The 15,623-nt window shown below is 42.8% G+C and overlaps 2 long non-coding RNA genes across 3 annotated transcripts; both read left to right on the top strand.

The window, feature by feature from the left end:
• The first annotated feature begins 237 nt into the window (after window positions 1–237).
• On the top strand, window positions 238–4,384 carry LOC123081589 (uncharacterized). Of its 2 annotated transcripts, XR_006438749.1 has the most exons (6): window positions 238–669; window positions 956–1,199; window positions 1,977–2,225; window positions 2,491–2,540; window positions 3,041–3,398; window positions 4,099–4,384. It is a non-coding gene; the product is annotated as an uncharacterized lncRNA (long non-coding RNA). The 2 variants fall into 2 exon arrangements; XR_006438748.1 differs by having other exon boundaries at window positions 238–1,199.
• A 6,653-nt stretch (window positions 4,385–11,037) lies between these two features.
• Window positions 11,038–15,110, top strand: LOC123084829 (uncharacterized). Its single transcript, XR_006439424.1, has 3 exons — window positions 11,038–11,691; window positions 12,252–12,350; window positions 12,919–15,110. It is a non-coding gene; the product is annotated as an uncharacterized lncRNA (long non-coding RNA).
• The last annotated feature ends 513 nt before the right edge of the window (window positions 15,111–15,623 follow it).

Raw genomic sequence — 15,623 nt, 5'->3', positions numbered from 1 at the left:
AGCTCCCCACGGTCCGCGCATCCCTCCCCTCCGGCCAGATTCTCTGCTCCCGTCCTCTGCCGCTTGCTCGCAACGGGAGCCCCCGATTCGACCTCCCCTGCTGCGCCACCGCTCCCCAATGGCCGCGCCGCCCAAGATTCTCGCCGGGGCCCGGGGCCTCTCGCAGCCGCACCCTTCCCCTTCACGCGCCCCCATGCCATCGTTTCTATGGGTGCTCAAATCCATGGCTCTGGCGGCAAGCCGTAGGCCGGATGAGCCGGCGGCATACAGAGAAGGGGAAGGAGGTGGAGGTGGAGGTGGAGGTAGCGGCGGCGGCAGCGGCGGTGGAGGTGGATGGGGACAAATTCGACTACAACATAGAGGATTGCCGCCGCAGGTTCCAGGCCGTCTACCCTGGTGAATCGTTCAAGCACGACGCCTAGGGTTCCCCATCGCTATCCTTTGGTTCGCCTCTGGTGTCTACCACGACGTTCCAATCGCCAGAGTCGGAGCCCCGCCATCGTCCAATCCTCGACTTGGGGCCGTCTCTCATCAATTCCAGCCATTAGAGCACTGCACCAACAAAGGGAACCCAAGAGCAGCTCCTCGCGAAAATCCTCCATCGCATCGAATTTTTGAGTTCTTCCAGAACTTCGGTGAGATTGCTTCTGCACTGTTCGTCACAGGACGGTGAGTTCCTTCTCGCTGAAACATCTCGGTATATTATGTTTGGCATCAATTTTTTAGCCCCCTACCAATTGTTGTCAAAAGTAGGCCTGGCATTGTCAAAATAGCTTTTGAGGGATTTTTTTTAGAAACAAACTTCTGCGAGGCACAACCATAATCTGTGTGTTAGAAATAAGCTTTGTTCATGTATATTATTATGCCCAATTTAAAACTGAGTATGATCAGAATGGTTTCATTATGGTTATTGTGACTTGTGACTGAAGGACTATGCCATTGTTGCCCCGTAAAGATTTGTGCAGGTCCATACTTCCTTTTTCCAATGTGGTCGAGGTCTCTAGCAAGGATACCCTCCCTGGGGTGTTCCGCAACTTCGTGGACTGCGTCTGCTCACCCAACGCCAGTGGAGATCCGCTGCTGCAACACCTCAAGGAAGCGTCCTGCAACACAGCGCAACGGCCGCAGGATTGTCCTTCAGGAACTCGGCACCTGGACCTAGGCAGGGCAACGTCGTCTGTGCTATCCTTGTCTTCCTGGTGAGCCATACTTTCCTTTTCCGATCCGTCCGTTTGGAAACGGAAAAGCTTTATTACTTTGTTCGTTCACCTATCTGGAGGTCCTAGAAATTGGGGCATGTTGGATGAAGTATTAGCGGCTGGATTAACTGTGCTCAATACCACCAATGTTTTTCTTGAAAATGTGTTTTACATGCTTCTGTACAGTTAAATGATGTGCTTGCTTGTTACATAGTTTTTTTTAGCTACCTTTCTGGGTGTGATTTCCCTCAAATTCAGGGGCGATCGGCAATATCAATGGATGATACTTTGAAGGCTGTTGCATCTAGGTAATTTGGACCTAGAAGGACCAATTAGTATGCAGATGATGCCTTGTTAATGTACAAGCAGAAAAATACTCGAACACTCATGCTATGCTGTTCATTAATCTGTTTTTGCAAGTAAACTGGAGCTGGTTCTTTATAGTTGCAGATTTTTTAGCTTGCAAGATCACTAGAAGTTGAAACAAATTATATGTATGTGATGGATCAGCGAAAGTATATCAATCAAAGTAATGTTCAACTCCATGGACCAGAGAAAGTATATCAACTGGCAAAACAAATTAATCAAAGATAGGCGACCCTTGTATTTGTACAAATCTTTTGTGAGGCACTACTATAATCTGTGTGTTAGAAAAAAGCTTTGTTCATGGATATTATTATGTTCAATTTGAAACTGAGTATGATCATAAAGGTTTCATTATGGTTGTTGTGAGTTGACTTAAGGACGATGTCATTGATGTCGTAAAGATTTGTGCAGGTCCATGCTTCCTTTTTTTGAAGTCTGCGCGGTCGAGGTCTATGGCAAGGACGCCCTCCCTGGGGTATTCCGCAACTTCATGGACTGCATCTGCTCACCCGACGTCAGTGGAGATCCACTGCTGCGACGCGTCAAGGAAGCGTCCTGCACAGCGTAGCGGCCGCGGGGTCATCCTTCAGGAACTTGGCGTGCGACCTGCTCACCTAGACTTGGCGGGGCAGCGGCGTCTGTGCTATTCTCGTCATCCTGGTGAGCCATACTTTTCCCATCCATCTGTTTGGAAACGGAAAAGTTGTATTACTTCGTTCGTTCATCTATCTGGAGATCCTAGAAATTGAGGCATATTGGATACAGTATTAGCGGCTGGATTAATTGTGCTCAGCACCACCAATGTTTTTCTTGAAAATATGTTTACATGCTTATGTACAGTTAAATGATGTGCTTGCTTGTTACATAGTTGTTTTTAACTACCTTTCTGGGTGTTATCTAAGCATAAGTTTTCTCTCAAATTCAGGGGCGATCGGCAATATCAACGGATGATTCTTTGAAGGTTGTTGCATCCAGGTAATTTTGACCTAGCAGGACCAATTAGTATGCAGATGATGCTTGTTATTGCTATGTGCAGTACTATTGCCAAATAATTTAGCTATGTGCAATACTATTGCCAATCATCTGTTTAGATGCTTTTCACATCAAAGGGGTGATTTTATACTAATTTAGTAATTTTCATATGTGGTTGCGATGATGGATAACATAAAAAGACATGTAGTTCAAATCGCCATCAAGCACATCAGTCCTTTGAATGTTAAGCACATCAAATGTGTTAAGTTCCTGCATCAGCTCCAAGCAAGCCACTTCATGACAGGAGTCAGGAGGCTACAAGTCCTTAATAATAGAAAAAAAATACTAGAAACCTTATGTGTTCTATTTTTTTAGATCAGAATCCTAGACGATGGCAGTTTATAAAATATTTCCAGAACCTCTGTTCTTTATATATATATTTCTCAAACTAATTCTGCCATTGATTAGCAGTGACATTTCCAAGCCTTGTCTTCCATTCTCAGGTCGATGATACCTGAAATTCTTCGGAGTTCTTTTGAATCGAAAGATCAGGAAATAAGCTTGTGGTGACTTTCTGAGGTTTTCGCATTGGACCGTTTGGAACTTCGGATTGGCAGAGAGCTAGAGACCCCGGTGCTCTGAAGGATGTTGAATTTGAGAACAGAATTTATTGTTGTTAAATAATATTTGCTTCTTTCATATGGAAAAGTTAGCGTTGTTGGGAGCTCGATGTTGCAGTGGGCCTTGACAGTGGCTAGCTGGGAGTTGGCGAGGTAGATGTCGTCGTCGACAAGGGCCGTGACCTCATCTCCTTTGGCCCCAAGTCCGACTACCACCACAACCAGACATGCTCCTCCATAGGTAAGGAACTTTTTATACAGATTGCTTCAACACATTTGTGATGACACTGCAGAGCTTAATAAGTTAGTATATGCAAGTTCTGTACTTTGTGGTTGTATCAGCGTAATGAATTTGATGTTCCAGACTGTTGCATGTACCACTCAAACTCACTACATTGATCCTTTTTTGTTTTTCCCCATGGCTCTCGCTTTGTCCTTGCACATATAGTTCAAAGAGTAAAACAGGAACACTACGCCATCACTGAATACACAAGTATGATATCCATATCATTTCCGGTAAAAAGGGGTTGAGATATTTAGCTCCCTTACAATCAGTATGATTTTATATCTATATGTTAACAAATAATTTCAGGCTGAAAAATATCACTAGAACCAGCATGAAAATTTGACCTCTTGGAACATGAAAACAGTGGCTTACTTCAGCAGGCAAGCTTAAGAGATGGTTCACAATTAACATCTGAGTTCACAATTATGGCTCCTGATTTCCATCTCAGAGGTTGATAAATACATATGTTGTTATGTTGATTACATCTGCGTGTGCACTCAGTGGTCATGGTGAATTAAAAAATAACAGAAACAGAGGGCCCACTTTTAAAGTGCTCGCAATTATTTTTTAGTTTGATATGTCTCCACAATATGGTTGTGTGCATTTCTCGAACTATGATCTTAACTTATCTGAAAAATATTATTCGACATTTTAGGCCTTGGATTACTGTCAGCTACAAGATAAAGTTCGGAGAAAGGAGCTAAAACTTGACTCACCAGGTCTGCTCTATATTGTACCATACAGTTCATATTTTGGTAGTCTTGCTTCTTCGGAAATTTCTGAAATTCAAAGTTACCCTCAAAGTGGTAGAGAATGGACAGAACTAGAGCATGGGCTGTCAGCTTCTGTGTTGGTAGGGCAATTCTTAGGCCCACCAAGATACTGGTCCTGGACAAAGCCACTGCTTCGGTGGACAGTGCAACCGATAACCTGATCCAGAACACACTAGAACATCATTTCTCAGGGTCAATTGTCATCACGACTGTGCATCGAACATTAAAACAAAACATTGATCCCCATGTGGGTAGTGGGTACACAAACATTGTCCTTTTGATTTATTTTTCCAGTAGATGATTGTGGACCATGTTTTTTTTTACTCCATGCCCTTTTGCTGTACTACATAAGACAATAGAAAGCTGGTTCATACAAGAATGTATGAACATCTGGGTGCCTTCATCAACAAAGGAAAAAATAAACCAAAAAGTAGAGGTTGTGAAACTTCACTTATATAGAGAAGATAGTTTGAGAGTAGTACTCAATGAATTTCTACTTAAGATGAAGTTATAATTTAGGAAATCTACTTCCTAATACACCTAACCATTTCTAAGTTGTACAAATTCCAAAAAAATGTTAACTCCAGCTTCACTCTGGTTGCCCTTTTGCTAAGGCCACATAAGTTATATTGCTATACTGAAGTGTTGATATTAGTATATGTAGCAATAGCCTCTGCCAACATTCTGAAAATTGTAGCATCCTTTATACTAACATTAAATGTTTTGGATGGTTCTGTTTCTTGAGCGGCTGCTCCCGTCCACGGGCTCCTTGATCTCAGGATCTGCTCCTTCCCCACGTCTGCCCACGAGGACAAGGAAGCACAGCGGTGGCCACTATCACCGCCAGAAGGACCGTCCATTAAGGCAGGATGGTGTACAAGTTCCTCTTTTTTTCTAAGCTCAGGTTCCTCTTTCTTGCATGAGTTATTCTTAAGTAGGATTTACATTAGTTGGCACAATCTGATTAACTTGAATTTTTTTATGGTGGCCACTATAATTTTTGTGAGTTTTTGTTGTTCGCCAGTTGCAACGCACGGGCACTTTTACTAGTAATAATAATAATACGCAGCCTAGACTCGGCCGTCGTTAAAATTGCTGTCCCGCACGAGAAGCAGGGTTCCACCGCCGCCGCCGCGCCCCCACCCCTGCTCCTCGTTCGCCGAATCCAGACAAGAGATCTGCAGGATCCGCCGCATCTCTAAGCGCTGGGAGCTGCCGACGCCATGGCCGAGCGAACGGGAGAGCCGCCGTGCTGGACGAGAACAACCACCACGGATTCCTCGCCCAAGTCATGATCCAGTTGCATCTGCAATCTCACATCTCACATCTTGATGCCGTATTGGTTGCCGTCATCCTTCATAGTGCGCTATTTGCATAGCAGTATAATCGGGCTCGAAAGTCAACTCGTGGAGCAACGAGAAAGACTCACGAAGCGCGTACGTGGGCGACGCAGGCAGCGGTGGATGTCAACGAGTTTGTGCAAGAGAGACAATTGCAGATTGATTCGATCCTGGAGGCGACGGCTAGGGCACGCATGAGGCAGAGTTGGCGTTGCAGCAGGCAGCGGTGAGGCGTGACAGCAGTGGACGGTCAAGGTCCAGCCGCTGGCGAAGGCAGCAGAGCAGCAGCTTGGCGGCCGAAGGCGACTTCCTTGCGGACGACAGATCAATTGAATTATTGCGCTAGCTAGCAAGCTAAGCAGCTCGATGACTTCCTTGCGGACGTCGGATCGATTGAGGCTTGCGTGATGAGTGACGAGGCAGCTGGATTGGTTTCGAACTTTCAACTGATTGATTGAAGCACAACGTGGGTTAGCTACCTAAGCGGCTGGATGGGCTTCCTCGCAGATGGATCGACGGAGGCACTGCGTGATGACCCAAGGCACCGATGCATGCCGGCGCTGGCTCTGTTGTACTGTACAAGGCAGTCGCCACCACATCTGTCGTCTGTGGATCCGAGCAGCCGCTTGTCTCCTGCGGCGGCACGTGAGGACGCTGGAGCTGCCTCATCCGGTGCGGACCTGCTGCACCATTGTTAAAGCACTAAAACAACAAGTTTCCAGCGGGCGCCTGAACTGTCTTCTATGTTGATCATGTGATTTTACCTATCCTTCCTATCAAGAATTGCACGCACGTTACTGATCATAGTATAGATTTTTGGAAGCACTGTATTTCCTGCCTGCACATTATTTGAACAAAATTACATTGCATATATTCAAAGAAAGTACATGCATGCTACAATTGTTAGAGTAGAATAATTTCCAAACTTCAAATTATTATCAGATTATAATAATTTTGATTCCTTTGGTATCATTTATAAAGTGATTATATTTTCACGTCTGATCTGTGCTATTTTTTCTGGTGTTTACTGCATCCCGTGTACTGAGAACAGAGCTTCAAAAATCTCATGTGAGTGTTTTTTCTCGTAGGGAAGAGGACGATCTGCATATATTATTTTATACAATTTTTATGAGCATGATTCCAGCTTAATTTCTTTCATTGGCCATAGTCAATCCCGCTTCATTCACTAGAATGTAACATTCAATCATTTAATTTCAAAAATATAACTTATTTTTAATATTTGAAGACCAGATCATTGTGTGTGCCAGGCTTTTATCTCGTTGGTGATAAATGAAAAGAGAGTTGCATGTGCTCATATTGTTGCAACCATGGGTTATGCTATGCTTATTGTATAATACCGATAGACGATGGAGTTTGCATGCGCTCATATTATTGCACTCAAGGCTTGATGGAAGAAACAGAAGGACTTGATTTACGGGGCTTGTAAATTGGTTGCATTAACTTAAAAATGCCTAATGTATGTAAAGAGTACTATATCCTCCGGTCGCGGGTGAGAGTATTGATCAAAGTGCCCTATCCACATGGAAGGTTCCTATCCATTTTCTCAAAGAGTTTATTCATCCCATCATGCTTGCGTTGTGTCGTGGAATGAAAGGGGGTCTTGAGCAATTGGGTTAGGGAAGTGTGGTTTTTTTTTCACCCGATGCAACGCACGGGCGTTTGTGCTAGTATAAACATAAAATTTTTATGTATTGTTCTTGGCTCTTGAACATCCTAATACCTAATAGTATATGTATAAATATCTCCTAGAGCTAGCCCATTAATTATTATTAGGTAAATATACAAGCATAGCTTGGATTCTCCATTTAATTTGAACTCCAAAGCACGTCATATATGAATTTCTAGGCTACAAATCATGATCCATTTTACAAAATGAAGAAAATAAGCAAATCAGGATATTCAACATGAAGTTATCTACGTCTTTCATGCATGTTGTAATAAGAAACTGGTCATATCTGAATATAGACTAGTTCTTGCGAATAGAAATTTGTTAAAAGTCGCAAAAACAATATCTGCTCAACTTCGAAAATACTTGTACAGCAGCACCATTCTGGTGATACCTCAGCAACCATTAATCCAAACTGAGCAAATTGGGTTCGATTGGAATGCAATCCACAACAATTACAAAATTAATTTTTGTGTCATCTTTAAATGAAGCACAGATAGTGCAGTTTTCAACACACTAATCCTATCCAATGATTGGATTGTGAAAAACAATTCTGGGCATCGACTTCAATTAACAAACAATAAATTTAGGAACTAGGGACTACCAGAGAGGCTACCTTAGAGCTGTAGAACACGGATTTAAAAATCAACTGATAGATTCTGATCCAGTCTAAGCAGGCCTTGTCCGCTCTCGTCTCTTGGCTACTGCTGCGCATGAAGGTCGCGAGAGGCGAGACTAGACGGCGATCAGGTGATGGCAAGGGCGTTCGGCCTGAAGCGGAATTCGTTCCTCGATCGCCAACGCCGTGCGTGATACATTGCCCCTCTTCGAGCTGATCTGATCTGATCTGATCTAATCGATCAGCCATAGTGCATGCGTTTTTGTTTCCGAGAAATAATGCGTACATGCATGACTACCTAGCCCAGCAATCCACTTGGGCCATATGAAGCTGAACATGCAAAAGGCCTGAAGCCATGCTACGACCCAGTCCTAGTCGCTTCTTTTTTTGGGGAGAATCCCTGGGCTACTTGCATACTTGAGAGGGGGCCCCTCGATGTTGGGGGCCCGGGGCGGCCGCCCCCCCTGCCCCCCCTCAGGGCCGGCCCTGGCAGCTCTGACTGTTCCGAGGGAGGAAACGGGGACGAAGCATCAAGCATGGGCGCACCGCGAGTCAAAAGTACGTTCAAGTGATCCGCACCGCACGTAATACACGGTAAGGCGGGAGGCCGGGGCATGACGGACCTGACCGCCGCACCGCACCGCACCGCGCGCCATTTCTTTCGTTTCCTCGAGTGGATGACCGCACCAAACATGACACGCACGCACGAAAGCAATGTGCAAAACAATATTTTTACTCTGTCAGGTCAGGGTTCCATCCCCTTTCCAGTAGAATTATTGTACACCGTGAACCTGTGATAGCCGCCACTTTGCTGCTGCTGCCTCTCGCTTTCTCCTTCCTCCGGATACGTACGCAACGTAGGCGTAGGGTCTGCCAGCTTGTCCATTCCAGTGATCGATCGTCGATGCCACTTGCTGCTGCCATATATTGGTCTTGGTCACTCGCAACCCTCGGTCATCAGCGGCTCGGTACACGGCTGTGGATGGAGCGTACGTACGTGTAACTTATTTGACTTGAGGAGCGCCGAGAATTTTCTGCCCGGAAATGTGTGGAAACCGTCGTAAGGAGTTCCTTTCACAAAACTAGTAAGCGGCACGTGCAACGCACGTCTTAACAAATATAAATATTAATACCCACTGTGTTATTGGAGATTGTACATTTTCACTATAATTTTAAATATTTTGTTAATCTCAATAACAATCGGGCACACAATATTGCAGTACTATCTAAAATACATCACGCACACTTAAATATTAGAAATATCATAAAAATCATTTGTTTGAAACAAATGCTCCAATAAATATTTTCGCCCATTGTTTAGATCATACATAGTGTTGTGGAAATCTTACCGGTGCAAGGTTCCAATCATGAAAGAGCCATACCTTTACAATGATATCAAAAGAATGAACTTACAGCCCCATATACCATTACAATAACAAAAATTCAGCAGAAATCACCATTCAACTAATAAACAGCAATGCGCCCCACCTAACAAATGCTATTAGAAATCAGGGTAAGCAGCTACTATTTTAGCAAATTAATTAGAATCCATAGTTTCATACAGGTTACAGAGATAAACACGCATCCTAGAAAGACAGTCTCAACAGCATCGACATATTCTCACAACATGAATTCGTCACCACTCCTGACTCCTGAGCACAACAGGACCACACAAACCAGAAGCTTGCGAAGAGAATTGACAAATCAGTTTTTTAATCTCTAGGAACATACAGAACTTTCCCCACCAAGCAGCGGTGCACATAAAATTCGATACATAGTTCCAATGTGGACAAGCTTCGTAACATCTGGCACAACCCCTTGGCCTTGCTTTCATGATCGATTGATGAAAAGACCGTTGCACAAAATCACGTTCATGTTCAGTTCCTGATAATTCACTAATTTTTACTTCTTGGAGGCGATCGAGCACAAGTTTCTCAGTTTTACAGTGTGTTGGCTGATCACAAATGCAACTCGATGGGTATGGAGTCTGTGCCTGAAGTGAGCAGCATATCAACTTTGTAAGATTAACCGATACATTTCATGGCGAAAAAGAGATGAAATGATAAATTATCAGACTGCCTGAGTACTTCGACATGCATCAGCACAATTTACAAAAGAACACCGGGAAATAGTTTGAAGCTAGGATACTACATAAAATATGTTTGTTCTGTAAAAGAGATGCTGGTACGACAAACACTATTATAGAAGTCACATACATTCTTAAGCATGGTATAATGTTCAGCTCTACCTTTGGACTTCACTGTCAATGAAACCTCTTAATAAAGATATCGTAACTAATAAAATTTTCTCCAAGTACTTACTCTAATTGTGTCATCAAGATTGAGCCTGCCAGGCAATAAAGCGCCATATATCCTCACATACATTAGAAAATAGTACGTCACTTTGCTAAACTTGAAGGTGAAAGTATTAGCACTTACATGAGCCATATAATTTCCACGGTTAAAGTTTGAAGACAAGGTATTAGTATTAAACCAACACCTAGAGTAGAGCAACTGACAATCAAGTCTAGGTATGCCTGAAAGTGCAAGTGCGTATTGTTTTTATGTGACTAACCTGATAACTCAAGCATTATAAATAAGTGCTTTACAAAGATATAAACAAATTAAGGATAGTTTTAAATGTCAGCATTCTTACATATATCCAGTTTTAAAGGCTTTTTCCTTCCAACATAATGAAAGGTAATATGATTTCGAGTTGAACATGTATTTACCATTCTGAACAAACATTGGCAAGATGTTACCCCAAGGTGCCCAAATAATAAGTAAAGCATGACTAACAAACATGGTACGACGGCACTAACAAGTTGGGAAGTGCACACAAATTAAAATGATGTGCATGTGTGCAGTAAGGGAAAAAGAATTTAGCAGGTCACAATTTCTGAAAAATAAACAGCCCGGAAAAACCATTGAAAAATCATTCTTTTGCAGAGAAGAAAATACATGTTCATCCTAGTAATAATAAAGCACGGATTGTGTCTCCGGGTTCACCGTCGCGGCGTTCTTGCGAAAAAGTCCTTATATTTTTTGTTTATTGAACCCGCGGTTCATGTTTAAGCGAGTTCAAAAGAAATAACGATTCGCTCGTCAAAGCATACGCCATCGGAGTTGAGAGAATTTACAGAGCTTCTGCCACCGCCTGGTGAGAAAAACGATTCATGCCTGGTTGTCGAACGAGCCGCCAGCGTGATTTTTCCCTGACCCCTGCCAACCCTAGCTGCCGCACAAACGCCAATCGCCGCCGGCTGTCGATCGCTTCCCCGCGTCCCCTCGTGTGTCCTTCGCCTCCCTCTGCTCGAGGCCTCCCCATCTCGCGCTGCCAAGAGCGACTCCTGGTCTCAGCAGCCGCCCTCACCTCCCTCTCTCCCCAACCAGCCCCGCTCTCCTCTCGCATCACACAGGCGGCGGCTCAACATATGCTGCCGGGTGTGGCGTATGTGGCATCTGTGTTGTGCTTCCGCCGGCTGGTTGTGTGTGATGTGTGCGGCTGGATGTGCATCCGTGTTTATGTGTGTGGCCTTCTACAGGCAGAGGAAGTCGATGGTTGCAGGCAGAGGAAGCTGCTGGTTGCTGGCAGAGGAGGATTATGATAGTTCCCTTGCTCTTTGCCAGAAAAATTGATAGTTCTCTTGATTTGTTCTGGTCTGGATTAGTACAAAAGTGCACTGATATTTGTTTTGTGGTGCGGGAGTTTCAAGACAACAGGTTTAGCAGGGATCAATTGCAACCTTCGTTTATCTTCTGTTATGTGAACCAATTTGTGATGGCTTCTAAAAGCACATGGCTGGTACAGAGCAATTTCTACACCAGAGGTATGTAATGACTCGACCCCTCACAGTAGTTGTTTTTTTATGTTACTGTAGTTGTTACACCACTGGATGATCGATGAATTTAATCGATTTTCCTTTGTTTGCATTGTTTGTGTTCCTTTATTTTTTCTGAAAAATTGGTGCTACTTCCAATTACAGTTTGGATGATATGCACTGGAGTCTTTACACCAACTACGTTGTCTGTTTTATTATGTATTTTGCATTATGTTTCAGCCAATCAGCCATAAAAGCCCCTGTTTCAGTATATTTTTTCTGAAAAATTGTTGTCTAGCCAAGGATTGAAGCAAGAAATTTAATGTTGCTGACTACATATACCTAAACATGGTGGCTTGAACTTGGTTACAGTAATTCTTGGACATGATGCTGGAGTAACTCTTGAAGTTTATATTCTGCTCTTTCTTTAGTTATCAATTAGCATAATTGCATACACATGAATAGATATACTAATGCACCTAGCAAAATAGAATTAGGAGGTGTATTTAGTGGAGTGGATTAATTGGTTTTGACGTCAATGTAATATACTGTATCCGTCGACTTCGCAGCCGTCGTCTCCGTCGACTTCGCCGCAAGACAATCTGCCATCGCCTCCGCCGACTTTGACGTAAGATCATCAGCCGTCGCCTGGACGTACTTTGGCGCAGGTACTTTTGAAGCATCTGATGGGTCTCATCTGTATGTCAGTTCATCAGTTTACTGTAGGAAATATAGCTCTTGCCCACAGTAGACATTTTTTACATATATCTATATAATTCTGTCTTGATGTGTGATCATGTAGATGTTGTAGGTATGCTAGGTGAGTACTAAGTGCTTGCAAGAGTAGATGAATTAGTACAGATCTTTGATACATGTAGTTTTTTTGAGGCACAACTTTTACATGTCACTCACGTCCTAATTGAGAAGTAGTCTGTACTATTAATTTATTTGTAATGTGCTTCATGAAGTTTTTAGTAAGGGGAGGTGATATGCGCCAGGTATGTGGTCGAGGAAGTGAACACCAGTTTCAGCTATGTAGTGTTGTGTGATGAATGAGAATGTTTCATAGTTTATTATTAAGATAAATCTTGCTTACGTTTTTACTTCACATATATTGTTGCTTAACTCTTTTCCAAACTACATACTGTATGTGGATTTTTTTCCGGGGATAATGTATGTCGACTTCTGCGGACAAACTACATATATTCTGTATGAGCTCAAATAGGATGTCTACAGGAACCTGAAGGAAAGCGGCAACAAAAGCAAGATCCAAAGGCGCAGTCGTGCAAGGTCGAACCATCCATAAAGATCCTCTTCCTGCAGCTATGAAAACTGTGGCAAGACCTTTGTTAATGTGGCTGCCTTGAGGAAGCATGCTCATGTACATGGCGAGAGAGGCAATATGTTTTTTCAGGAGCCTGGCTATTTGAAGGTACCTCTAGCAAATATTCATACCTCACACCTTTACCAATGCATACACTAACCGGTGGTGAACTTTCGTGTTTATTAGCATTGACAAACTTTTCAGTAATTTCATGGTTTATTTTGACGGACCTTTCTCTATTGTGCATAGTTGATATTGATATATCCATCCATCCAATCCACGATGAGTGTTAATTGATTAATCCTGCACAACCAATAATTCAGTTAATTTGATCCTACTAGATATATACTCCATCCAATTCACTGTGAGAATTTTAAGAACCCATAGGCATCAAAGTCTTGGTCTTTTTTCCTGTCCATGTGTAGGCACAAACAGTGCTCCAGCTCGGTCGGATTAGATATAAGTTTGGTCTCTGCCCGAGCTCCAATTGCTGCTTGGATTTCCTTTTTTTTTTCCTCTCATGCAACCGCAGATACCATCTGACGCCTTTTCTTTTCGTGATTGAATGGTGCTAATAGATTTCATCATATGACTATTGTTTCTCGGTTAGGGGCCTGTTATATTTTTTTCAGCTTGATGATGCCGTGGTCGCCCCACCGATCAAATCCCCGCACACACGCAACAACTCAACTCTACGGTTTGTACACCACCACCGCTTGAGCAGCCTGGCGAACGATTTAGGTAATGTATCTGTATAATATAATCCTCCATTACCATGCACAAAGACTTCGATTTAATTTTAGATCAGTTTAGTTCAGTGTGGTGATGCTCAGCATAATAAGGTGTTGTGTTGTTATATTGAAATAAATGATTCAACAGAGGTGAATGATCTCTCTGACTGATGTTGCCAGTTGCATCACATACTTGCTAGCTTCCCAAATGCAGTAAGCAATGAGTACTTTCCAAATGTAGCAGTGAAGACACTCATTTTCAGAGCAGCTATACTCACATGTGCCCCAAACCATTTAATTGCTTTAATTCCTGAACAAATGTAGGTTGGTTCTCTTGCTTTTTACCATGGTAACTTTGTAAACATCAGAAGGCCTAAATTTGGCAGCACACTCACTCGCTCAACAATGAGCACTGGAGTCTAAAGCTTTGCTATTGGCTGAAGAACATCAAGGTCTTCATTACATGATTATTAGTTTCTTAAATATTTGTATAACATCAGAGTACTTTTTAGTTACAGATTTGGCAATACCCAGGACATTATTCTCCAGTCCAACTATTGGCTTTCAAGGTGGCAGTGTGAGACATTGTCGCTATCACAGGATCATGTGGCAACGTATTTGGTTTTTTGTTGAAATATGATGGAGATGGCTCTTTTGTAGTTAGATGTGACTGCCACTCTCATACCAAATACTTTGATGATGATACCTACTGGCGGGGAGGGGGGGGGGGGGTTGAAAATGCAGTTGTTGCAAACATGAGTGAAGATGACTGTACGTGGCATATGTATGATATAGTCAAAGAAAGTGATTGGCATGGCAAGTTTACGTGAGAAACAGTTAAAGAAATTGCATGGAAGATGTTTCAAGATTAAAGTAAATGTGTGAGAGAAGATTGATGAGCACCAATATTATATAGTGTATCATACTTTTATATATTTGGCATAAAGAAAATACTTTGTTCCTTTCTGATCTTATTTTGTTGACATACTATTTTCAACCTTTTGGGCCTAGCTTAAAAAACATAACATGTAGTGATGTCTTAAGCACGTGTTGTGTTGTTTTTACTACTAAGAGATCATTTCCTCCGTAATGGGCTCATACTCAAATAATTTGTATGTTTTTGAATTATTATGCCACATGATATTTTATTTTATTTCCCGTTGCAACGCACGGTCATTTTTGCTAGTATATATATATATAGGGTGATTACCCCTTCTGGAAACGGAAATCCATAGAGAAAGCGGCAAAGCCAACTGGAGACAAAGTGGTCAAGCTAACCCGCCCGAAGACCAAAGCCGTAAAACGGACGTCAAAGCGGAAAACGGCTGACCGGATTAATATGGAGCTTGATGATGATACTGATGACCCAGAAGTTGAGGTAGAACTTGACTCACTTGGCTCTCTTTTTATGCATCTTGTTAACAATGATCTTCCTCAGGAGGAGGCAAAAGCTAGTCAGGCTGATGACGTAGAGGTAATTACCCTTTCCTCCGGTTCAGACTCTATGCCAACATAAAAAACTCGCGAAGCAATCTAGAAAGTAAGCTTTTCTCATCCTCTTGCTCACTTGGATCCAACATTTATTTTGAAGACTCAACAGCATGAAGCTCGCCGACAACCCGGCACAGTGGCCAACAGGGTTGGCCACCTCTGCCGGTTTACCTGATACTCCGGTTCGGAAGCGCCGGTCTGAGGTCTCTCCTACTTCTGACCATTCTTACCCCAAGGCAGGTTATTTCAGACAACCTCTTAATCCGTCCGATTCAAATTATCAGGTGACACCTCCTTCCTCTTCTGGTGAATCGACAATAACTCAACTCCCCCCTTTGAAAACTGTGGCCGGGTGAGTTATGAAAAACCTTTCCTTTCAATGCGCCCTACATCTT

This window comes from Triticum aestivum, chromosome 4A (assembly GCF_018294505.1).
Source record: "Triticum aestivum cultivar Chinese Spring chromosome 4A, IWGSC CS RefSeq v2.1, whole genome shotgun sequence".
NCBI classification, from domain to species: domain Eukaryota; kingdom Viridiplantae; phylum Streptophyta; class Magnoliopsida; order Poales; family Poaceae; genus Triticum; species Triticum aestivum.
The sequence above is the reverse complement of the archived record's forward strand: the minus strand, read 5'-3'. Positions and strand labels throughout refer to the sequence as shown.